Source organism: Pipistrellus kuhlii, unplaced genomic scaffold (assembly GCF_014108245.1).
Source record: "Pipistrellus kuhlii isolate mPipKuh1 unplaced genomic scaffold, mPipKuh1.p scaffold_m20_p_2, whole genome shotgun sequence".
Classification (NCBI taxonomy): Eukaryota; Metazoa; Chordata; class Mammalia; order Chiroptera; family Vespertilionidae; genus Pipistrellus; species Pipistrellus kuhlii.
Genome location: NW_023425515.1, coordinates 28,634,040 through 28,659,865, shown reverse-complemented (window position 1 = coordinate 28,659,865; position 25,826 = coordinate 28,634,040). Strand labels below are relative to the sequence as shown.

At 35.0% G+C, this 25,826-nt stretch overlaps 1 protein-coding gene across 5 annotated transcripts in view; it reads right to left on the bottom strand.

Annotated features, from left to right (window-relative positions):
* Window positions 1-25,826, bottom strand: part of NLGN1 (neuroligin 1) — an 804,575-nt gene that overhangs the window by 659,645 nt on the left and 119,104 nt on the right. For 4 of the 5 annotated variants that reach the window (XM_045583688.1, XM_045583689.1, XM_045583690.1 and 1 more), the window contains exon 1: window positions 11,705-12,150. The exons of the other annotated variant lie outside the window; for it this stretch is intronic. The gene's annotated coding sequence lies outside the window, so the exon portion shown is untranslated. Of the gene's footprint in view, window positions 1-11,704; window positions 12,151-25,826 lie in introns of those variants that run through there. 5 annotated transcript variants of the gene reach the window in all.

Below are 25,826 nucleotides of genomic sequence, written 5' to 3'. Positions count from 1 at the left end.
AAATGCCACACAGGTGCAGAGCCTTCCCTTCACACAGTCAAATACTGCTCTGCTTGGGTAGGATAAACTCTGCTGGCCTCACCCTGCTGATTGCCTGAGACCCTGCCCAACCACAAAGGTGTGTGAGCAACCAGAGGGAGGGCAGCTAACCTTTGTATGCACTGGGACATATGCTGAGTGACCTCAAACCCAGCACTAGCACCAAGTTTGAATCTATAGATCTGGAGAACACTAGACAACAAACAAAAGTTCTAGACTACATGGATTCAGAGGTTATTTTACCAAATATTCAAAGAAGAATGAATATCTGTTCTTCTGAAACCATTCAGAAAAAATTCAGGAGGAGGAAATTCAAGTTCATTCTATATGGCCAACATTAGCCTAATTATAAAACTAGATAAAGATACCACAAAGCAATAAAGAAATTATAGGCCTATATCCATGATAAACCTATATGCTAAAATTCTTAACAATTCATGCTAAAATTATCAGTAATACTTTAGAAAGATCATATACCATGATTAGTGGGATTTATCTAAGGGATGCAAGGGTAGTAAAATAATCAGAAATCAATAAATATGATACATCAAATAACAAAAAAAGGATAAAATTATATAATCATATAACTAGTTATAGAAAAGGCATTTGATAGAATAGAGCACCCATTTATTAAGAAAAAAAAGCAAAAAAAGCAAAACTCAGCAAGGTGGGAATGGAGGGAACATACCAAAATGTAATAAAAGGCATGTATGATAAACCCACAGCCAACATAATACTCAATGGGCAAAAACTAAAAACATTTTCCTTAAGATCAGGAACAAGGCAAGGCAGTCTGCTTTCACCATGCTTATTCAATATAGTACTGGAAGTTTTAGCTACAGCAACAAACCAAGGGGGAAAAAATAAATAAAAGGCATCCAAATTGTAAAGGAAGAAGTAAAATGTCATTATTTGTAGATAACATGATACTATATAGATAGAGTCAATAGATACCAAAAAAATGACTAGAAATGATAAATGAATTTAATAAAGTAGTAGGATACAAAATAAATATCCAGAAACCAGTTGCATTTTATACAGTAATAATGAACTATCAGAAAGGGAAACTAAGAAAACAACCCTGTTTACAATTGCTTTTTAAAAAGTATCTGGTAATAAATTTAACCAAGGATGTAAAAGACCTGTAGTAGGAAATTTATAAGACACTGAACAAAGAAATCGAAGAAGATACAAATAAGAAGAAGCATATTCCATATTCATGGATAGGAAGAATTAATATAATTAAAATGCTAATACTCCTCAAAGCAATCTATAGATTTAATGCAATTCTTACCAAGATTTCAATGTCTGGTTCACAGAACTAGAGTAAATATTCTACAAATGTACAATATATGGAACTGAAAAAGGCCCCACATTGCCACAGCAATCTTGATAAAAAAAAAAAAAAAAGGATAAAGTTGGAGGAATTGCTATTTAATATCAAACGATATTACAAGGCCATAATGATCAAAATATCTGACACTGGCATAAAAACATATAGCTCAATGCAACGGAATAGGGAGCCCAGAAATAAACCCTTAGAATCAATGATTACAAAGGGTCTACTCTGCGATGGGAATATCCAAATTAAAGACCTTGATTACATAGAAGTTCAAGGGGTACCATGGCCCATGTTGTGGCCATATCAATATGTAGCTATTGAGAACTAATGTCACTACATTAACTCTCAATTCTCATCAAATATATCCTGCCATGACCATTATTAACTGATTAATGGCTAGCACCAAATAAGCATGAAGTAGATCCAGTGAGCTAAGTGCATAATCTCATTTAATGTCTCTAAATACCATAAAGTAGAGATCATTATTGTCTCAGTGTAATTGATCATTACATTGAAGATCTGAAATACAAATCCACTGAAACAATTTTCAATAAAACAACACAGTTTTGTGAATGTATTGAATTCCAACAAGTAGAAAGAGATAAGGCGGAAGAATCAATAGACTCTACAGATAACCCTGCCTCATTCTCATTTTTATCTATAGCCTCCTTCTAGGATAAAAGGTAGGCAAGCCTCAATAGTTTTCCAGTTACATCCTGTTCCCTCTTCCTGTGCAAAAAAACAAACAAACAACAACAAAAAACAATTCTACTTGTTCTCTTTCTCCTTGGGTTACTTCTACTCTAAATGAACCTCTCCAAACATGTGAGAAAATAAGAAAAAGTAGAATGCTAAGGAAAAACAGCACACTAAAATTTGACAGCAATAGAGGAGAAAAAAAAAAAACCAACTAAATATTTTAAATATCTAGGGGGAAAATCCTGAGTATATGCAGAGGTTCTCGCTGGTGGCAATCTATCTTCGTGGGGAAAAACAAGCAAAAAGAATACTAATGGAAGGCAGCACAGAACATTGGGAGCAGTGGTCAGTGAATTGGGTCCAACTTGTTTACCAAGATCTTCCTTCCTGGAAAACATGCTTTCCAGGCCCAGTTTTTGCCAGCGAGGATTCCTCAAGGCCTGACTCAAAGATCAGTACATGCTTTCCAGATTCTCCAAGATCCTAAAGCATGTGTTACTGTTCTTGTAACTGAACCCTATATTAGTTTTTAATCGCAACATATACACTCAGCTTCCCTCTTCATCCTTACACTATTTAGTGGGAAGCAACATAATAATAACAAAGGAATAGTGCTAATTTGCATGGAGACTGGAGTTCAATGGGGAAGACAAACTTTATGTAAGTCAATTACACAAATAGCTATCTGGTCATAAATGCTTTGCCAAAAAGGATAATGCAGGGTGCTCTGAGGGAAGATTTGATGGATCTGTAGTGAGAATGTGATCTTGAAGAAGTGATCTATAAACTGGGTTCTGAAAGTTGAGTAGGAATTGGCAGGTAAGGACCAGAAGATGGAGTGTGCCAGACAGAGGCAGGGGAAGACCCAGATACTGTGAAACCAGAGACTTTCCAACAACAAAGAGACCAGTGTGACTTGAAAGAAGAGTGGACAACAGGTTGGAGAGGAGAGGACAAGTCAATAATTTCTATGCCATTTTAGGAGAAATGTGAGATCACATCCCAAGTCTGAAAAGAATTATAATCATAAAGATAACATGATCAAATTAGCCTCACTCTTCAAAAAAAGAGGCTATCACTTTTGAACTGTTGATTTTGAGTAACCTTCCCCAGAATAAATCATTACATTGTAGATCATCAGGAAATATCTCTTGATACAAATAAGTGGAAACATTTCATTTATTTTCATGAAATAAACCTACCCTCAGATTTTTAAAAATATACTTGTGATGACTGACCTCTGTGACAATGTCATTATCTTAATTTGAGTCGGAGCAAGAGGAACTGAAAGAGGGGAAACAAATTAAAGTACACTGAAAACTCTTCACACAGGGGTGTGAGTGGGTATCCATATAGATTGGCAGCTAATGCCATTATTGTTTGGCAAAAAAAAAACAAAACAAAAAAACCCCCACAAGATTCTAATATACCATGACAGCTTTTTACACAATACAAGGAAAACATACCAAAGTGATAGCCTTTCCTTTTACATTCCACAAGTGAATTTCTACTATGACCATCATTACAACTAATGGCAAGCTTGATGAGGAAAACAAGACATTTTTTTGGGGGGAGACCAACAGCCTGACTCTGCACCTAGTTAATCAGTATCCCTAATGCACATTCCTATTAGCCTATAGTCTAGTCACTGCCCCTTCCTTAATTGTCTGGTCTTGTGTTACCAATTTACCTACTCACATTTTATGGAGGCCATAAACCTGAATAATACACAATCCCTGGAGGGGGTTATTAGCTCTGATGCCAGGCCAGGCCTTTAGGTGTGGTCTCATATCCCCCATCCCAACACACAGGGCTTTTTGCAAAGCCAGAGAAAGGTCTGGAAGTCTGACCCATATTTTATGGACAAAGAAACCAAAGGCTATAAAGAGAAAGCTTCCTCCATATTGGTTGGCTCAGGATTTGGAAACAGGCTCCCCTGAGTCACAGTACTAGCATATCTGGAAATAAATGGGATTTTCCTGTATCTTCCGGTACTTCTGTGTATTTTTCAGTCACCTGGTAAATTCTGTAACAGGCTAAAAATCAGAGTGTCTAATTTGTTTTGTTCTCAGGGAGCAGCTGAAAAGTCATTTAACATCTAATTATACAATAAGGTTTACTTTTCATTGACTGTGAACCTACTCTCAGATAGAATCTCCAGATATGAATTGTTCAATCTAGACTGTACTTAGAAGTCTTGACTGCCAAGGATTAAGAAGGTGAAACCGGGTGAGGGGCAGGAATCAAGAAAACAGAAAGTTGAATTTTTATGTTATTTTTTAAAAAGCTTGGGCAACAGTTTTACTGTATGTGTAAACTACTGCAGGAAGCATTTTGAAAACCAATCAGCATCCTTGTGATCCCCCAGAAGAAAATGAAGAATCACTCAAGAGCTTAGGAGAGACAGCCAGGTAGAGTTGATTATTTCCCTTGATGTTAAATTGATGCTTTTGGTCTGAAAGGGGCAATCTTTGGGTCACAAGTTGCAGAGGCAACTTAAATATGTCTGCCAGTGTCTTTATAGAGAAGAAAGCACAACCTAACAGCAGTTCTATATTCTCAATTTTGTTTAAGAAGTAAGTGTCTACTATTTAAGTTTATTTTTGTTTCTAGTGAGTTGCTGTGCCTGGGAATAGTGGAGAATCGCTGATCCTGGTGCCCTGTTTAATTAAAGTCCTCTTTTAAAAAAAATCCCTTATTGCCAGAGAATAGCTACAGCTTTGGCAGAAGCAGTGCTAAGTTTCTCAGTATGGCCCTATGCCAGGGTGTGTCAATCTTGACCCCTTGGAGGATGATTAGCAGAGACACGGTAGTTACACTTTTGTGTCCATTCACTCCCAGGCTTCTGCTGGAATTGGCAAATACTATAGTGGCTATTGTTTAAGAAGTAAGTGTCTACTAGGAATTGGACTAAAACCACCAACTCCTTTCACATAAGGCACCAAACAACAATAATGGCTTCCTGGCATTCCTGACATGGCTTAGAGCGCAACCAGTGCCCCAAAGGCTAAAGAATATTACACTAGTAATCTTCCTCAGATATCCACGTTCTTATTGCCGTTCATATTACAGTTCTACCAGTGCTAATACTGGCAAGATTCAAAACAATGTTCTATTCACGGGCCATTTGTGTAATGGAACACCAATGAATAGTTATTCACAAGGATTTAATATACACATGGGATATGAATTGCTAGATGAATTCACCATTTAAATAAAATTAACTAATAGAGAGTTAGGAATCATAAAGTGTTTCAAAAATATTTTTAAGTCACAAATAATGACCAAAATAGCAACTTTCATTATATTTTAGATCTTACTGTCCAAGTTCTAAGTATTTGAAATAATTTTTAGTGTTTCCAAATCCCTTGAAATATCACATTTTTTCATGACAGAAAATAATTCTAATGGTAAATTATGACCAGAAATAATTATATTACACTTGTAAGTCCTGATAAAATAATCTATCTAAATAAGGTAAATAAACTTTGTACAAAACTCACTAAAAATGTTAATTATTATTTGTCTGATTAAAATGCAATCTTTTAAATATATTCCTTTCTACTTTGGGGGTTTTGCACAAAACTTCAAAATGTTTATCAATTCAAATAAGAAATCATTTATTTAAGAAAAAAAGTTAAGAGCAGAAATGAAGAAACCAATTATTAAGCAAAAGGGTAACAAGCAGCAAGGCTAGAGCCAGGTCTCTTGATTCATTTAACAAGTATTTATTGGTCACCAGGAATGTGCCAGTCACTGTTCTACCTGCTGGTGAGAAACACACGGATCTGTCTGAGAAACCCGACAGAAATCCCTGCCATCATTGCTACTACAATATTGTTTCATTACATACAATATTTTACCTTTGTATATTCATTTAATATTCAGATGTTATTTAAAGACCACAGCTTTAAATAATAGGCACTTTCGTTATCAGTATCATAGTATTATAGCATATACATTCGAATACTTGGCACAGTTAAAGAGGTAATGAAACTGGTGACTTTCTTTACCCAAGAAAAAGGATAGATAACATTGTCACCTGTATGTAAAGTTTTGGACAGCTAAGTAATATAGATGTAAATTAAAAATGGCAGATGCAGTTACTTGAAACATAATGGTTACTGAAGTGAATCTTTATTCCTTCCAGTGTTATGGTTAACTATTAAACGACTCAAATATCACTTTCAGGTACACATTTTGTGAAAACTGTTGGTCAATGTCATATGTACTAATCACTGTCAGTTCTGTCATAAGAGAAGTGATTGTCCTATGCGGGAAATTATAGTTACAAGCCCAAGTTAATTTTTTTTTAAACATATTTTATTGATTTTATACAGAGAGGAAAGGAGAGAGATAGAGAGTTAGAAACATCGATGAGAGAGAGTCATCGATCAGCTGCCTCTTGCACACCCCCTACTGGGGATATGCCCGCAACCAAGGTACATGACCTTGGCCGGAATCGAACCCGGGACCCTTCAGTCCCCAAGCCGACGCTCTATCCATTGAGCCAAACCGGTCCCAGCAAGCCCAAGTTAATTTTTATCAAATCAATGCCCATTGATTTCATACATGACCTTGTTGAATTTCTAAGAATAGTAAGTATCTCCTATGACAATAAAAAGATATTCATTAAAACATTTTTAAGGCCACAAGAGTTTTCAATTCATGCTGAAATATTAAAATTAACCTGTGTTGTTGTTTTGTCTGAAGACTCAACATTCAGTGTAAAACTACTGGTACACATAAGTAATGCCAAACATCTGCATCAGAAATAAGTTGTACATCACTTGGATGTTTCTGAAAAGGCAGAGTTTGAAAACATATACTAAAGACCTCCATATTATTATGACTTTTTCATTCTTTTTTGGAATTTACTATGTTATTTAGATACAGACAAAAATGTTAAAAAAAAAAAACAACAACAACAAAAACAAAACAAAACACATTCTAGGAAACTATTTTCTTGATATTCTATCCCCTCCCTACCTTTGCCCCTCTAAACACATTGCCACTACCAAATAAATAAGCAAGCAAACGAATAAATAAACCGACTTATGTTATAGATTATGCCAAAAATTAAACAGAATTATAGATGCAGGTAAAAGATAGATAAACCTGTTTCTTATTGAAACACCCTTTACAGCACACTCAAAGCGATGACATGGGCTTCAGCAGGTAGCTCTACCTGCAGACACAGGTGGTATTAGAAAGGCAGACTATAGAGAAAGAAGAGATTCCTGTCTGGCTTGTCTCAAGGGAACAAGTTTATGTACAAAAAGTGTGACTAGATATATAGTTAAAATACTAAACAAAAATTGCTACAGAAGCAAATAAAAGTGAAAACACTATAAAAAAATATGTCCTTCTATTTCATAAGTCTAACCCAAGCTCCTCAAGTTAAAGTCGGGTCCTAAGATGTCAACTGTGTTGAGTAGATCTGAGTCTCAGCCTGGAACTTTATTTCCTGGGATGCATCACTGTGTTTTTTTGTTTTGTTTTGTTTTGTTTTTTTTATTTTACATCTGTAGCGGGTAACTTAGATTCTATTTGTTCCAAAATGAATTTCATGCTCAACTTGTTTTTCTTAATTAAACTTCCTTTAGAGGTTCCTAATATGTGTATTATTGAAACTCGTTAGTCCCATTCACGCTCGCCTGTCAATTTTTGGCTACACATTCATAAACTGACTGAAGTGCTCTGTTGCTATCTATAGGAAGAAAATTAAATAATAAATACGGGGACTTGAGTGTTTTATGAGAGTCAGAATGAGAGTGCCTGCAAGGCCCATAAGGTTTCACACAAAAGAGGCATTACTGAGAAAGCTAACATGCTGACATATCTCTGATCCATAAAGTCTGCAGTAATGGCAGCAGTAAAGCGTTTTGCCATTGACTAGAATTTCTCTTACATGCAATGGAAATAGGCACAGAAGAGATTATATTGACTGTCATAAAAAGAATTCGTGTAAACCCCCCTCCAAAAATTTAATGTTTAATCATTTCAAATGTCTGCAGTGATTTACTAGTTTTTCTGACTTCAGTGAAGCGTAGAGTGGGCAATCTTCCTTTCACAGAGGTTTGCTACCAAAAGGTATAGGTTTGGGGCTAGGGGGGCAAGGGGAATCTTAAAGGCAGGGTTAATTCATAGCATCAGAGCAGTAGTTGACATTGGCAATGTGATTTCTTTAACAACAAAGCAAAAGTAACCAAACCTGTTACTGTTAAGGAATCATTCTTAGAAATACTGGAGAATGTTGCCATCCCATAAGATTGAGCGGTTAGCTCCCTCAGAATATTTCAAATTATCTTTGAAAAGTGCATTAACAATGACACTCCAGGATTCATCATGAATGCTCACTATTTTGTTGTTTTCCGTTTTTATGGGCTTTGCAAATTTGAGATATTCAAAGTTAAAATTTTAAATGAACTGAAACCTCAACTTTTTTGTATTCTCAACAGAGCAAAAGAGATGAGAGGTTTGCATGGAGGATGCCATTTGTTAAACATCTACAAATCGTTAAAAATAAATAAATAAATTTAAAAAAAAAGGACTGCCCTTTTCATTTTGCTTTCAGTGGATTGTGCAGTAATTTAATTTTTAAAAAATTAGTTCATGTAGAATAACATGTAACTGTACGTAATCATCTCAAAATCAAAGGAAGCTATAGCAAATGTGTTATCTCCCCCTGAATGTTAGGCCACTTGGAACACATGGGAGGCTTTCGAGGGACAGGTGCAGCTGTCAAGTGAAGCTCCAGTAAATCAAACACTCATTTCTCCAGTTTTGGGGAATCCAATGCCATTTCTTGTCACATATTGTACATTAGAAACTGTGCTTGCAGTTTTTAGGGCTCATTGAGAGCTTCCATGCCTTTACTCCAAACTACCACATTCTGTGCTAGGTGTAACAAAATTGGATCAGCTAATAGCCAACATGTTTGTTTGTGTGTGTTTTTTAATAATCAGGAACAAAAATATGCATATAGTAGAGCAAAGCATAATTTTCTAAGTGAACTCTTCGGGTTTCTCAGTAGTTCTCCGCACTGAAAACTGCAAGGTTTTCAATGCAAATGTTCTCTCCTCTATTCATGGAGAACATTTATGTAAAGGGGCACCTTGCTCTTTGCTTACTGGCTGCATTTTAAAAAACTTTTATGGCGTGTAGTTTTGTTTATTTCCATTGCTATTGACCTTCCAAAGTGAATTTACCACCTACAAAGTTCACCAAAGTTTTGCATAGAAACTGTTTGCAGGAATCAAAGCGTGGGCCAAAGTTTCCCCCTTTTCATTTCCTCTGCCAAAAGAGAATAGAATGAGGGAGTAGGAAGTACTGACTGTTCTTGAGAGAGAAAAATATTGTTCGAACAAGAAAAGGCACATGAAGCTGAATTTTCTTCTTTAGCACTTTAGGACATGCCATGATCCCTGGCTCAAAGATTGCAAAGTATGCAAATTAACTTTGAAAAGGACCTCCTTTTTCATGTTCCACATTCTTCATCTACTTTCATATCAACATTACATTATCTTTTGGCCTAAAAAGAGAAATCCCAGACTCCCTCCTATTCACCTTCACTATTTATTTAACATTATCATTCAATATGTTATTTACTAGCTGCCTTGTTTTATTGATTTAATTTTTCTGAAAGGTGTTAAATTTTAATGGACTGTGTAGCTAGAATCAGCAGCTAGAAATGTACCAATACACAGAACATCCATTCTTCTGGCTCACACTGCACAAGAAACCATGTGACTCAGCTGTGCAAAATAAAAGGCAAACCTAGCCACTCAGATACCTCCTTCAAACTAACCACTGGGCTTGCAGAAACGATTTCTTGCTATTTCTATCATTTGGAGACAAGCTTACACAAAGTCTGCAGAAATAAAAACTAACTTCCCCAGCCAAATCCTTGGGAGGCAAGTTATATATTTTGCTGTTTCGTCTTAAAAAAAAGAAAAAGATATAACATGTTCTTGTCTCAAGATTTAGATTTAAGAAACACACACACACACACACACACACACACACACACACACACATACATCCAGGAAGAAAGTTTGGGAGGCTTCCCTCTTAATGCCAGAATGCAGGGTCAGGGTGCACCTGGAATGCCTGAGGTAAGTACTGGCAGGATGAGTGCTTCAGATGACATTGAGGAGTTGCCTTCTAATGAGTTCACAAATAATGGAGAGGCTTCCATGCTAAAGCCATAAATGTATCTACGTACATTTCATAATCTGTAAACAGAAACCGCTGAAAAAGATATCTGATGCTTTTCTTCAAAAGATGAAAATATACATAGCACATTATTTTATAGTTTAAGGAGTATCTCTCTCCATTTTATTCTAATGCATGTGAAAGTCTGAAGATTTAAAATGTGAAGAATTGCCCTTCCATTAAAAAAAAGCCAACTAAAATTATATTGCTGTCCTGTCAGAAGGATGGGGGTGTTCCTTAACATATCCATTAACCTATTTGCATCTCTATATAGCCAGGTATGTATTTTAAATGGATCTGGGTGGGTGTTTTTTTTTTTGTTTGTTTTTTTGTTTGTTTGTTTTTTTTTTTTTGTTTGTTTTTTTTTTTTTTTTTTTTATGTTATTGTTCCAAACCTATGTAGCTTCCAAAACTGGTTTAGAATAATATTGCTTTCCTTGATTCCAAAGCCAACTTTTAGTTTCCTAACTCAATTAATATTCACTGCCTTGAGTTATGAGTTTGAATGATATCTGCTAAAACGCATTTTCCTTCTGCAAATAAAAACGAGCTACTTCTCGAGGTGCAAAATAATGCTTTAAAAAGAGAAACTGCCCTGGATTCTGCTGCAAGAAAATGGGATGGAGCGCTGCGCTGCGCTCCGTGAGGAAGGAGAGCCAGGCAGCGGCCAGGCCGGCAGCGCAGGGAGGGATGCATCAGAAATGCAGCTGCCTCCTGGCGCACTCCCCAGCCGGGGCCCCAGGCAGGCAGGCTGCAGCGCCTTCCAGGGCTCCTCCGACTCCAGAAAGTTACCCCGGACCCTCATCTGCAAAGTCGTGCCAGTGAATTACAAGACAGCCTGTGTGGCCAGCCACTCACTTCTGTCTCTATCCCAAGCAGCAACCCTGTAACCCTTTGGTGGTGGTATGCTGAGTGATGGGGGAGGAAGAAAGGGGAAGGGGGGGGGGGGGGGAGACACAATGCGAAAAAAGGCCAATTCCATCTGCAACATTCCCGGAGAAGCCACAAACAACCGTGGAAACCCGGGAGCCAGCCGCGACTGTCACTGGGGCTTACCGGCCCCCCCCCCCCCCACATGCAGGTTTTCCAAGGCTCCCCAGCCTCCTCTCCTCCTGAAAGTATCACTAGGAGAACGCGCAGCATCCAAAAGGGATCTCCCAGCGGAAAGGTTTTCCATGAAAAGTTGAGAGCTTGGAGGGCGGCTCGGCTTCCCCACGGGCTCCACAAAACGGGGTGTTTGAGCTCCATCCATCCTGAGATGCGGGAGGCGGCTTTGCATCCCCCCCCCCTCCCACCCCCATCCCTTCCCCATGTCACAGGCGCCGCGTCCGCTGCACCTTCCTCCCTCCGCGCAGAGCGAGCTCACCACCCGGCAGCCCCCTCCTAGGAAAAGAGCCCCAGACTTACCCTCAGCCAGATACATCCACAGAGGGGGACCCTCCTCTCCCCCAGTCCCCTTCCGATCCTTCAAGGAGGCAGTTTCTACAGCACTTCGCCTTCCAATCCAAGCTGGAATTGGTCAAAGTATTTACCAGTTTCCAGTCCCCCTTTTTGTTTTGGAATCTTGAAGCAAACGCACCCCCCCACACACACACCCCACTCCGAAATATTCAGAAATATTGTTTCAGAATTCAAGATGCTTCCTTTATATATTTTTTTCTTCTTTAAGCAGCCGCAACCCCAGGATCGCGCCCCTCTCCCCTCCTTTTTTTTCTTTTTCTTTCTTTTTTTCTTTTTTCTTTTCTTTTTTTTTATTCACCCACGGACACTTCCAAAACGTGCCAATTGATCCTTTTTTCTCTCCAGCTGCAACGGGGATCCGGAATCCTGGGGATCCAAAGCCGCCTCCATGGAAATCCGACCATCAGGCAAGAAACACAAATGATCAAACAGCGTTACTTCTTCTTTCAGCTGCAATCAGATAATCCTACTAAATCCAATAGATTTATCTCGATTGGAAATTGACCTCAAAAAAATGAATCCCCGGGTCTGATGTCCAACAGAGAGAGATTCGTAGCCCTGTGCGGGTGACCGAAAGAACTGTGGTTTCTTTCTTTCGTTCTTTCTTCTTTTTAAAAAATCTTTTTTGGATTCTGGGTGCACTGCTCGCAAAAAATGCCGAGGACCCTGGTTTTCCCCTAATATAGGTTTCTACTTCAAATCAGTGCCGATGAAAAATGGTACAAAGATACCCCTAGTGGCTCGATGGGATATTGCAGGGATCTCTCACTTTCCCAATCCCCTCTCCTCACCTTTTTTTTTTTTTCACCATCCCCCTCACCCCACCCCGCCTTGTATATAACTGACTGCTATAGTAGTTAAACAAGAAGGCTGAATGAAGATTAACATGAATAGTATATGATTACTTGAAAAAAAATCGTCTGATCTTTTTTGTTTTACTTTAAAGACTGAATTTTCTGTGCTTGTTTCCTCCCCAGTATCTTTTTTTCTACATAATATTCCTCAATGGGACAGCCACTGATTTAAAAGCAAGTGCATTTGTTTCTTGAATAACTAGATATCCAAAGAAGCTTCAGTTTTCCTGAATATACTACTTCTAGAAAAACTCAACATTTTGTTTCCTTTAAAGAAATATGTATCTTGCAAGATTTTTTTCACAAAGTAATGGGGAGAAAATAGTTATAAAGAACCATTGAACAGACTGTCAAACTATAGCGGAAAGGCAAGGGAGGTTGGGGGGCTGCTGAAAAGAGATCAAGGGTAGGACCTGTATGCATGCATATAAACAAAATCAATGGATACAACAATGGATACAAGAGGGGGGCAGGTGAAGGCATATGCGGGGGTGGGGGGGGGGAAGCTGGGGGTAGGTCAATGGGGGGGGGAAGGAGACATATGTACTACTATTTGTAATTCTTCAAACAATAAAAAAGACATATGTATCTTTCTTTAAAGGAAACAAAGAAGTGTGTGTGTGTGTGTGTGTGTGTAACACCAACGCTTCTCATTTTGGACTTTAGATGTTCATTCAGCAAAACAGATTATGGCTGCTGTGAGCCTGTGATGGAAGAGCATTGGGCAAGGGTCATTATATGGGCCTCAGTGTTTCTTGCCTGAATCCTTTGCAAATCAAGGACCTCAAGCTTACTACCATGTTTCCCCGAAAAAAAAAAAAAAGAAAAAAAAAAGACATCATCCGAAAATAAGACCTAGCGCATGGAAAGATAAGACATCCCCTGAAAATAAGACCTAGTGCAACTTTGGGAGAAAAAATTAATATGACAGTCTTATTTTCAGGGAAACAGGGTACTACCATTTTGACAGGTTTTAGATAAAATGAGCCTATACAATACATTTTAGGCCTCTTTTTTTTTGGTAAGTTATACTTCCCAGACTTACTGTACCTACCGATAACCCATGAATCTTTTAATAATGAGGATTATGGTTGTATAGGACCAAGGAAGGAAAGAGATTCTTCATTTCTAACAAGTCCTCTGACCACACTCTGATCATCAAGGGCCTAGTAAACTCAGCAAGTTGGATCCTTTTTCACACTAGTGGGTGCAGAAACTGCAAGGATTCCAAGGTCTTTTACTTAACTGACTAAATAATTAAGCCTTTTGAGTGTGGGAGCTGTTAAGGAGTCAAAAGATCTTCCTTTTTCTACCAGTTTTGTTATTAACTAGCTATGTGATAGCAGTTTTGAGTCCATATTTAATCATTGAAATCAAAAGAGTAAACCCAAATAAATGAACAAACATACCTGTTTCTAGATGGGAGACCCAATACTGTAAATTGATCTATAAAATGAATGTAATAATATAAAAATACCACTATAATTTTTCATAGAACTTGGAAGTTAATTCTAAAATGTGTTTGCAAAAGCAAAGGGTCAAAACTTGTCAATACAATTTTAAAGAACATGTTATAGGGAATTTCCATATGAACTATTAAGGCTTAATATAAAATGATAGCAATTCAAGAAATGTAGCCTTGCTTCAGAAATATAAAACAGCTTATTACAATAATGGGCTCAGCAATATATTGATGAATTTATAGAAACTTGATAAATAGGTGGCATTAGGATACAGTGCAAATAAAATAATTATTCACACAATAAGTTAGATATATAAAATACTATCTATAATACTAGCTCTCCCCACTTCACACTTAATATGTATTTGAGGTAGAATAAAGACTCAAAGATGCAGAGAAAAGTTTAAAAACATTTTTAAAAAGATAACTAATGATTGGGGGCAGATTGGAAGAGAAGGGTCTATTAAACATTAAGACATAAAAAGTGGAGTCCATAAAGAAAAAAAAATATTAAATGTGATATATTAAGATGAAAGTGGTACACCACTTTGATAGTCTCTGTAAAGTAAATATCCCAATTTCAGACTATTCCAAAGAGGAGAGTGAGTATTTCAAAGAGGAGAGTAAGTATAAGTTCAGGGCTAAACAACATTAATATAATAAAATTAAGTAATTAAAGCAGGATCCCAAACTTTATATATATTAAAGTCAAAGAGTAATATATATATAATATTACTATATAGAGAGAGAGAGAAAAAGAGAGAGAGAGAGAGAGAGAACCAATTGTTATTTTTCTTGAGCATTACTGTCTTTCATAAAATCTGACACTATTAATATTAAGGTGCATCCCAATTTTAGTGATGTTAAAATGTAAAAAAAAACAAAACAAAAAAATCTTAGAATTTACCTAATGTGGTAATTTCTTTCTAAATCAGTAATCTACAGCTCTTTTCTCTCACTGGAACCCGAGGGAAGTAATATATTCATCAGTTACAGCAAATCCCTATTGCAAAATCTCTGATGTGGAGATATACTGAAATCTTTTGAAATAGGTGCTACAGTGTTAGTATAAATTTTTTTAAAAGATGAAAAATTCATTTACATCAAAGAAATCAATGCATAGATTGAGAGAGGATATTTGTTATACGTGCAACCAAAGAATGGTCAGTACGTAAAGCTTTCTTATAAATCTACAAAGAAAAATAATAGGAAGAAAAAATGAGCCGAAAAGAAGAACAGTCAATTGATAGAAGAAAATTCGCAATGTCCAGTAGACATACGAAAAAGGTATTTAATTTCCCTAGTTATTAGAGAAATGCTATTTAAAATGATGGGATATCATGTCACAACTATGAAATTGGCAAAAGTTTGATAAGTCCAATAATACAAAATATTGATGAGGATGTGGAGTATCCAGGGAGAGTATATAATAGGGCAACAACTTCAGAAAACAATTTAGTGATATTTGAAGATTTGCATACCCTAAAGTCCAGTCTCTCTACACTTATATACATCTCCAGCCATGTATAGAAAATATCCATTACAGTCCTAACCGATTTATCAGTGGGTAACACATTGGCCTGCTGACTGAAAGGTTCAAGGTACAATTCCAGTCAAAAACATGTACCTTGGTATCTATTACATCCCCTGTAGGGGGTGTGCATGAGGCAGCTGATGGATGTTTCTCTCTCATTGATGTTTCTAACTCTCTTTCCCTCTTCCTTCCTCTCTGTAAAAAATCAATAAAATATATTTTTTTAAAAGAAAAGAAAATACCCATTACAGAATTATTGGGAAAACAAGCAAGCAAACAAAAAAAAAGGAAATAATTGAAATGCCTTTGGTTAAAAAAGTAAGTAATTTATAGACTATTCACACACTGTAACAATGCAGTAAATGCAATAATAAGAAAAAGGAACACACTAAAGCTACTTGAGTGAAAGCAGATTCATCTCGAAAAGGTAATGTGAAGCAGCAACAACAAAAGCAGGTTGCAGAAAAGGTAAATCGTGTTTTAAAAACATACAAAATAATTATATGTATTATTTTGAGCATTTGTACATGTGGCTAAAGTGTATGCACATGCATCATAATAATAACATGAAGTTCAGGGTAGAAGTTATGTCTGGGAAGAATAGAGTCTAATGAAATTGAGAAGGCATCACAGTGATTTCTCAGCCAAATTTTCAGTGCTTTATTTTTCAGGCTGTTTCTTGAGTACACAGAGGTTTATAATATTATATATAAATTGTTTGTATGCCTGAATTATTTCATTGAAATGAAATATTTAAGCCAAATTATTTCTGTGAGCCCTTAACCTATTAGAATTTTTTCTTAATTAGAATAAGTATATGAAGAAGTGAAGAAAACAGTAAGGAATTTGGAATATCATGATGTGACTTCAATACAGAGATTTTAAAAATCTGAAGTAGAAATGGGTAGATGCTTTTTTATTTCTAAAATGGATATAAAAATATTCAGCTAGCAAGCAAAAATCACCACCAAATTGAGAAAAATGTGATCGAAATAGGGGGTAAAATGTAACCCTCAATTTGCTCCATCTTGTATTTATCCTTTGATCTCACATATAATAACTCATGTATAGTGACAGCAGGGCCTCTGAATTTGTAAAATAGCAATCAATTGATTATGCTCAGTTCTGAGACTTCCCTGCCAGAATAGAGACTACCAAAAGCCAGAATAGCCCTAAGCCAAACTACAACACAAAAGATAACTCTTCCAGAATATTTAAAATGCAAATGGGGAGGCTTTGTTTATATAAAATATGAAAACTGAGAATCTCTAAATTCACTAAATACTATGTTTTATAATTAAAGAAAACTAGGAATACATACCAAATATTTAAGTATAATTCTGTCTTAGAGTCCAATCTCAGAAATAAAATAGATTAGTAGGTAGTAACACCCAACTCATGCTGAACTCAGGCAAGATGCCTGGACAAATTGTCAAACAACCCATTTTCAATCAATTCAGAACAGTGTTCCTGAGCAATAACCAAAGCAGTTTTGTGATAAAGAGTCAGAGGACAATTTAATTTCCTTTGATGATAGAGTAGACAAAGGGGAAGAAGTAGATGTAATACTTCCAAAATTTTGGAGAAGTTGATGTTCTTTCAACAACTACTATTGAAAACTACCTCCTGGGCAAAGCACAAAGTAATTCCTAGGAGAGCTGGCTTTAAAACAAACAACCACCTTAAACCTTTACTTTGCTATTAATAAGTTAATTTGTTGATTATAAATAGTTAGTAGTTACTTTGAATTGGCATTTTACTATCCATACTAAAGATTGGATATTAGAGCCCTAACCGGTTTGACTCAGTGGATAGTGCATCAGCCTGTGGACTCAAGGGTCCCAGGTTCCATTCAGGTCAAGGGCATGTACCTTGGTTAAGGGTACCTTGGGGATCCAGTAGAGGGTGTGCAAGAGACAGCTGATTGATGTTTCTCTCTCATCAATGTTTCTAACTCTCTATCCCTCTCCCTTCATCTCTGTAAAAAAAAATCAATAAAATATATATTTTTAAAAGATTGATCCTAAAATAGAACTGAAGATTCATTTTCAGTGTATTTAAGTACAAATTGGTTTGAAGGTTAAGGTAGTCAATGAAGGAATAAGAGTAAAAGAAGGAGAAGTAGGAGAATAAATATGAAATATGAATCAAGCTCATGTATTCCCTTGGTGATTTACTTTACATAGAGGATAGTAAGTTTCTTAATCTTTGTGTCCCTCAAAGTGTAAATGATTAATAAATGAATGACAATCAAAGAGTGAAACTAGTTGGCACATGAAAAAAAAATTATCTTTTTTTGATGGCCTTGCTAATCTCTTTTCAGAGAATGAAATTAATAGAGGATGTAAGTAAAAAAAATGTTATGACTAACAATAATGAGAAATAAAAGACCAAGATTGGCAAACTTGAGATATGAGATTCCAATTTGATTATTTCACTAAAATCTTAGCTGTGTGAAACCTGAAAGCAGGATTACACACCCCATTTTGTGTGTGTGTGTGTGTGTGTGTGTGTGTGTGTGTGTGTATGTATATATATATATATACGCTTTGAACAAACAAAAATAAAGATTAATTAATACCAATGGATCATTGTAAAGAAATGGCATGGACCTACTGAAACCTAGACGAGAAAAATATTTAATTGCTGTCTTTAGTGCAAAAAAAGTCTTATGAAAAGAAAGTTATGATTTTTTTTGGGGGGTAGGATAATTGACACAAAAGCACATCTTTAAGGACCAGTTCAAATCAATTAACTGTTATCTGGTAGTAAATATCTTTGGGATGTCATGAAAGACTGGTGTTCTATGTCTGAAAAAAACAAGTTAAAAACAAATATTGTAAAGCAGATTTCTAAAACAAGTCCTAGAGAAATATATTCCTCTACCATCTCCAGACCTCCCCTGATATAACCTCAGTTTAAGTGCTCAGACTTGAATCTAAATGAATGACAATTGGGAATTATGAAAATAAAAAGTGTTGCAAGGCCTACCTGCTGCAAAGGTGTCTGTTTACAAAGAGGTTCTTTCTACAGAGAAGAATCTGCTCACACAATCCTCCTTAATTAGAAAAGACTGCTTAAGACACCTGACCGATACTGAGTATTTCAGGATGTGCGGGGAGAAAGCACCTGCCTGAATGCTAAATTTACCAGATACGTCTTTATATTTCATGTTTTGAAGACTTGTAATGGAAACCAAGGGAGTAATGATTAAAACTAGATATTTTAGGATTAAACTGTCAGAGAGAAATGGGGCTTTTGCAATAAGGTTGGTTTGAGATACTGAAACATTTTTTTTTTTTTTTAAGTTAGGAACTTAAGTCAGAAATAAATCCAGATTTCAAAAATAAACTCAAATCATTCTGAACTGTTAAAAAAATTTCAAATACTGGTGCCATTGTGCTAATAGTTCTTTTGTTTCTGTCTGAGTAGGGTTTTTTTTCTTTTTTTTTACATCTATAATTTACAATTATACTTAATTGCTAAATATTTATTTACTTAAAATATATAAATATTCAACCCCAAATATTTTAGCTATTAATAGCTTACCACATTATTATTTTATGGAATATTTTGCTTATTTTGAAATATAGGTTTTTATATATTTGTGAGATTTAACAGTATTTTACTGAACTTTTAAGGCTGTAATTTCATAGAAAATTCTGTTGACATGTTAGTTACTTTTGACTCCACCCTACCATGATTAATTTTAGTTCATTTCACTTAGTCTAGAATGAGGTAAATAATGAAAAAACAATCTTAAGTATTCCTTTAGTACTGAATAAATACAAACAAAAAACCATCCTCTTGTATACCATTCACTAAAATTCATTCTATATTCGTTTTAGTCTGTTTCTAGTATTAGCAAAATATATTGTAAAATTTCACCCAGTTATGGAAAAAACACATGAAAATTAATGTTCTGTAGTTAAATCTGGAAAAGGAAATTTTTAGTGCTATCCCAATGTCATTACCATCTTACTGACTCAGACACAAGTTTGCTACTCCTCTAGATAAGATTCCATGCTGATTGTACAACTATTATAATAATAAACACTAGTGTGAATTTTCATTATTGTTCAACTAATGACTTAATAAACATTTACATTTCCCAAAATATTTACTTCCATATTTCCTAAACATAAAATAAAGGAGATCTTTAAATGACATACCCAAAAGGAATGGATCTATGTGCATCTATGTGGATCTATATATGTGTGTGTGCGTGTGCGTGTGTGTGTGTGTGTGTGTGTGTGTGTGTGTGTGTATGAATGTTTGTGGTGTGTCTGTCTTTTATTTTTCTTTCAGGACCTCTGATCACCTCTTTAAATTTTGATTATTTGCATCAAATTGAGAACTATGTCACAAATGTTTAGATAAAATAAATTTCCCTAAAATCGCTTGTATTTGGTTTTAGAGCTTGCTTTTTCATCGTGTAAATAAAACCATTTCTGTTTATCTAAACATAAACTATAGAATGATAAGACTATGTTATATTTAATGCATAGGAAGTTGTTCAACCTCCCAACATCCATTATAAAAATCATAAGCCTCAGTCTAAGTATTGTGGCTTTTTTTCTAAATATTTCTTTTTTTAAAAATATATTTTATTGATTTTTTACAGAGAGGGAGGGAGAGGGATAGAGAGCTAGGAACATCAATGAGAGAGAAACATCGATCAGCTGCCTCCTGCACACCTCCCACCGGGGATGTGCCCACAACCAATGTACATGCCCTTGTCCAGAATCGAACCTGGGACCCTTCAGTCTGCAGACCGATGTTCTATCCACTGAGCCAAAACGGTTTTGGCTCTAAATATTTCTAAAATATCCCTAGAGATAAACAAGCTAATAAATAGTATTTTGTTATTTTTTCAAAAATGAAAATGTGACCCTTTATTTCTAAGTTATATTAGGAGAGAAAAAAATAGTAATTTTTAAAAGCAGTTGCTTAAGTAGATTACACAGAAAAAGTAATATCACAGAAGTTCAAAGCAAGATTTATGTCACAACATTGATAACAGAAAGTTTACCTATTATATGATGGAAAGGGAGTATAATTTTTGCTATATCCAATAAATTAAATCACTTCACAAGTTATACTTTCACCATTAACAAGTTTGATAAAAATATGAGAAATACCTTAAAGCTGAAATTAGTTTTTAGTAGGTTCAAACTAATAGTTAAAACAAATAGAGTATATTTGAACTGAGGCTCAAAGAATTGCACTTTTATAGTTCTTGTATGAATTCCAAAGATTTCCTTTTGCTAAACAGAAACAATAAAATTAAAAAACCACCAAAAAACAATAAAGCAAGTGACTGATTTAATAAGATCACACAGAGTTCAGTCCATCACTACATGAGAAGGTATTGCACCATTTCACTTTAAACTTGATCCTTTTAGGTTTGGTTGTTGGTATAAAAGTGTCATTGTTCTTAAAGTATTTGACCAAAGCCAAATTTTAAAAATTAAAATTAACATATTAAAAATTGACAACATTAAATATCCTTAATCCAGTGAGCAGAATAAAAAATGTCCCTGGAATCTGTAGATATGTTATCTTACATGACACAGAGACTTTGCTGATGTGCTTACGTTAAAAATCTTGAGATGGGACTAATCACAAGGATCCTTGTAAGAGACAGAATCAGAGTAAGAAATGTGATAACAGAAGCAGAGATAGATGAAGAGAGAGATTTGAAGGTGCGACCCAGGTGGTTTAAAAGGTGGAAGACATGGCCATAAGCCAAGGACTGCAAGTGGCCTCTAGGAGTTGGATATGGCAAGATAATGGGTTCTGCCACAGAGCCTCCAAAAAGAATGCTGCCCTTGCTAACTCATATTAGGCTTCTGATTCTCAGAACTGCAAATTTGTATTGTTTTAAGCCACTAAATTTGTGATTATTACAGCAATAGGCTAATGTACTTAATTAAAAATATTTAAAGTATTCTGGGAATTATCAATGATTCCCAATAGAAACATAATGTATGCTATCTAAGCAATTTAAAATTTTCTGGCATATACTTTAAGAAGAGTCGGGTGAAATTAAACTTAATACTATATTTTATTTAGTCCAATGTATAAAAATATTATCATTTTGGCATATAATTACTATCAAAATTAATAACAAGATATTTTGTAATTTTTTTTCCATACAAATGTTTCAAAAATCTAGAGTGCATATTGGATATCTGGTGTCTAAAGCACATCTCAATTTGGATAATTCCTTTTCAACAGCTCAACAGCCACAGATGGCTATTGATTGCCACATTGTATAATGCAGCTGGAAAGTTTAAGAAACAAATTAAAAAGAAAAATTCATATGTTTTGTATAAATGATTCTAATATTCTTTTATCTGTAACAATCTAGATTTAAAAACCACAAAAAGCACCTAAAAAAAAAATAAAGCAGGATGATTGTCTGGCCAATTTTCTGCTAACTTCATTTAAAAGCATCAGAAAGGGAACAACAACAAAAAAAATAACATGAAAGGACAGTCTGATTACCTAATGAGACAAAATGGAGAAAAATGCTAATAATAATAGAAAAAAATTGTGGTTTTTATTTTTGTTTTTGTTTTTTTTGTATTTTCAGAACAACAACAAAAAAAATACAGCCAAGAACAGGAAAAGAATATCATTGTTTGGGGCCAACTATGTAATATGACCAAGAGAAAAGCACAACTATTAAAACCCTGGCTTCCAATTTCTTCAGAGAGAAGAATGGTATTTCAACTGGAAAAGAATATGATAGTGAGGAAATGGTAAGAAACCCTGAAAGTAATTTAAATTTGCTTTAGGATCCCAGGTCCAAGTCCATTACCTAAATGGTAATAAAAATACTTGCAGATGTGTTCTTGGAACTAGTACCTACTGTCTTTGAGTTATCTTGGAGAAGTGCCATAAAAACTGTAACAGTACTGTTTTTCAAACAGGATTCCAGAAGTTTACTATTCTTGACAACAGGAATTCTAAAACTCATGCCCACTCGCATGTGTTCATTATGTTTATGTCAAATCAGAATACAATTTTTTTTATTAGCATTACTAGAGTGGAAGATCAAACATGTGGTTTGAAATGTTTATGTTTCCTTCATCCAAAGCCTTTTTATAAAAAACACTCATAATTTTCTCCTGGACAAAATTATGAAGTATGGGGCTGAATGATGCTGTAGTTTAGCAGATCCTTTGAAAGTTGAACAATCATCCTTCTATAGCATTCAATGAATGTTCTTTAATGTGCTCTTCTCTTTTCCTTTTCTTGAGAATTAAAATATTTAAAGGAATTTGTTTTGTAACTAGGTCTGTCATTAAGCAAATTAATCTAATGGTGGGTATGAATGAGAAATTTAAGTAGGAGGTTGCCTTACATCATAGACTTTTAAATAGATTATTTAAAATCATAAACTGTTTTGGGAATTATGTTTTTCAATCATGCTTTTTAAAACCGTTAAGGAGTTTTATAATAAATTATTTTTAGATTAGATTTTAAATTCAATTTTAATTAAATTTAACCAAAATTGAAATCTAATTTATTTCTGTGTCCTCTATGGCAAAATGGAAATCAAGATCCTATTTTTGATTTATTCATTGATATAATGTGATTATTACTATTTAATTAATCAACCATATTTTATTGAAAGATATTTCTTATTTACAGTACTTAATTGAATTAGAAAGAACTTTAGATTTTCATAACAGCTTTAAAAATAATCCAAATTTAAAACAAATAAATTAAAATACAACTCAATATCAATCTTAAGTTTGGCTACCTATATTTTAAATGAACTTTTTTAATGTAATGGTTATGTTTTTTCATTTTTTTAACTTCTAATCTGGGCCCAATCTTTCTCTATCCCCTCTCTTCCCAAACATATCAAAAAGTAGATTAGGAAGTAATATAATAGACAAAATAATAATAACAACAATAACAACAGAAAAGTCTCACTACAAACTGTCTCTCTCATTTTTTCATGCTCTCTCTGCTCATTTCCTCTTCCACCTCCCTTTTTTAAATATGTAATACAAGATATATAATGTATAATTACATGTACTATTTAACATATGTATTTATTTAATATATGTATAACTCAATATACCTAAAATATGAATCCATATATGTATATATATGTATTCCCATATGGCTGTTCCAAAGAATGTTAGTCTAACATTTTTACCTACTCCTTTGCTCTGTCAGCTTTCTTGGAGTTTCAAATATTTAATAGTCACAATAACAAAAATAATATTAACTCTCATTTGTTGAGTGCATCCTCTGTACTCAGTTCTTATATGTATTTTTCCTATTTGAAGAGTACATTTAATTTTTCCTATTTTTACAGCTCAGTCAACTAAAACCCCAAATAACTTGCTGCCACTACCCAATTAAACAGAGATTGTAACCTAGTGTAAATCCAAGCCTCTTCTTGTCCTTGTTCATTGTGAAGGGTGGTGAACTCAGAGCTGTAGAGTATGGATACTGAAGGAAAGACATAGTGCTCAGAAGTTAATGAAAATTAAATGGTCAGCCAAAACCAGTTTGGCTCAGTGGATAAGCGTCAGCCTAAGAACTGAAAGGTTCCAGGTTCGATTCCGGTCAAGGGCATGTATCTTGGTTGTGAGCACGTCCCCAGTGGAGAGTGTGTCGGAGGCAGCTGATAGATAATTCTCTCTCATCGATGTTTCTAACTCTCTATCTCTCTCCCTTCCTCTCTGTAAAAAATCAATAAAATATATATATATTTAAATTAAAATTAAATTGTCAGTTGGGATATCTCCCCCCAAAACAAAGGGGATCACTTTTGGGTAAAGGAATGTCCCATGCATTTCTCAAGAGACAGGGATAATGCCAGGATTTGGTTAGCCTCTATCCACCTGTGTCAGGTAGAACCAATGCTGCTGTTTTGTAGATCAATAGAGGGTGAGGGTGCCCCTGGCTTGAGGTATGCTGATTTCATCCTTTAGGAAATCTGAACTATGTACTGAAGTGAGGAACTACATCCAGAAGGTAATGACAAGCATTCAACTTGGAAGCAGTTAGCAAAATCCTCTTTACTACTCAGATGAAAGAAAACATTCAGCAGACACTCTGGGTTGCTAGTAAAAGAGTTGGTTTCCCTGATTATCTGGGAAATAGTACTAGCTAGAAATCATCGAACCAACACTGAAAGCTGTAGCCTGGTGTACAGTAAAGTATGATCAGAGCAAACGTGACAGCAGAAGAGCCAACTATTGTCAGAGACTGAGATTACAGAGGACCTGGTAGCAATAAGAGTCTTTATTCAGGAATTGCAGGAGGTACAGAAATTCCCGAATTCCTGACAGGAACCCACATCAGTTCTTGGCTGCTGCCTGGCTGTGCCAGCCAACCTCTTCACTCCCCTCTTCTCATCTAATTGTCCTCCATTCCTCACACTGACATCAAAATAATATTTTTATGAAATAAATCTTTTTAAAATCACATTTCTGGTTATTACCAGAATTGGTGATTTTCCCCATGGTTGCCCACTAGAATCCCTTCAGAGGGCAGATTAAAAATGGCAGTGCATGGGCCTGCCTCTCTGTCCCCACAAACCAATTAAATCAGAATCTCTGGAGCCTAAGCTAGGACACCCACATTTTTAACACACAAAGACAGAAAACCTAGAAAGACGCTCCTTGCAATGTAATTGACTGCTATAATAGCAGAATTAGGAACAATAAAATCCTCCAAAATTAGTTCTATGTAAGTATATTTAACTAATTCTTAGGTAAATATTTAAGTAAAACATAGTAATATGCTTGATAAACATCATTAGGAGTTGTGTAATAACATGGAAAAATACTCAAGAGCAAAATTAGTAAAAAAAATTTTTTTTCAAAATTAAAATTGTGCTCTGATTTTAATTATATTAAAACATAAATATTTGAATTTGAAGAATTTTGAAGTAGAACATAAAAATATTGATTTACTTGAATAAGTATGTACCTCCCTTATTTCTATTTATTTAAATGAAATAATTTATTTTCCTTAATAAAATTTTAGGAAAAAAACAATAGGAAGAAAAACATCAGTATTTTCTATCTTGGCCATCAATATCTCAAACTTATTGAGATTGAGATACTCATAAAAAAATTATTCAGTTTCAAATTGTTAGAAAAATGTATGTATGATTCATATACTCAAACCTAACATCAAATGGGGAACAGGCTGTGAAATTGATGAATGTCTTCTCTAACT